Genomic DNA, 480 nt, shown 5'->3' on the forward strand with positions numbered 1-480 from the left:
ATGTGTGTGTGTGCGTGCGTGCGTGCGTGCGTGCGTGCGTGTGCGCGGGCGTGTGTGTGAGCTCTCTCGTTTGATATATATATATATATATATATATATCCATAGAACAAACAAGTAAGCTTAGCAACTGATGATAACTTTACAACTCAAGAGCTTATTCCGTCGTTCTTTTGTTTCGTTCGCCAGGTGGTGCCATAACAAATATCGTGCGCATGCGCGCTAATTGCTCGCCGCGTACATTCGTGTTTGTATCGTATATCGGATCGATGTGCTGGGATGAGATGTAATGTGATCACGGGGGATGCGGAGGTTTCGGTCTTGTCGTCGTTGTCGGCAGCAGAGCCGATAATAAAAATCTACGGTGGTAATTAAATTACGTAAAAAGCGATTGATTTTAATTAAGTAGTCGCTGCGCGTATGAACATCATGAATGACGTTTAAATGTATCTCTATATCTCTGTATCTCTCGCTTTATTTTAT

This window comes from Priapulus caudatus, unplaced genomic scaffold (genome assembly GCF_000485595.1).
Source record: "Priapulus caudatus unplaced genomic scaffold, Priapulus_caudatus-5.0.1 Scaffold5229, whole genome shotgun sequence".
In the NCBI taxonomy this organism is placed as follows: Eukaryota; Metazoa; Priapulida; class Priapulimorpha; order Priapulimorphida; family Priapulidae; genus Priapulus; species Priapulus caudatus.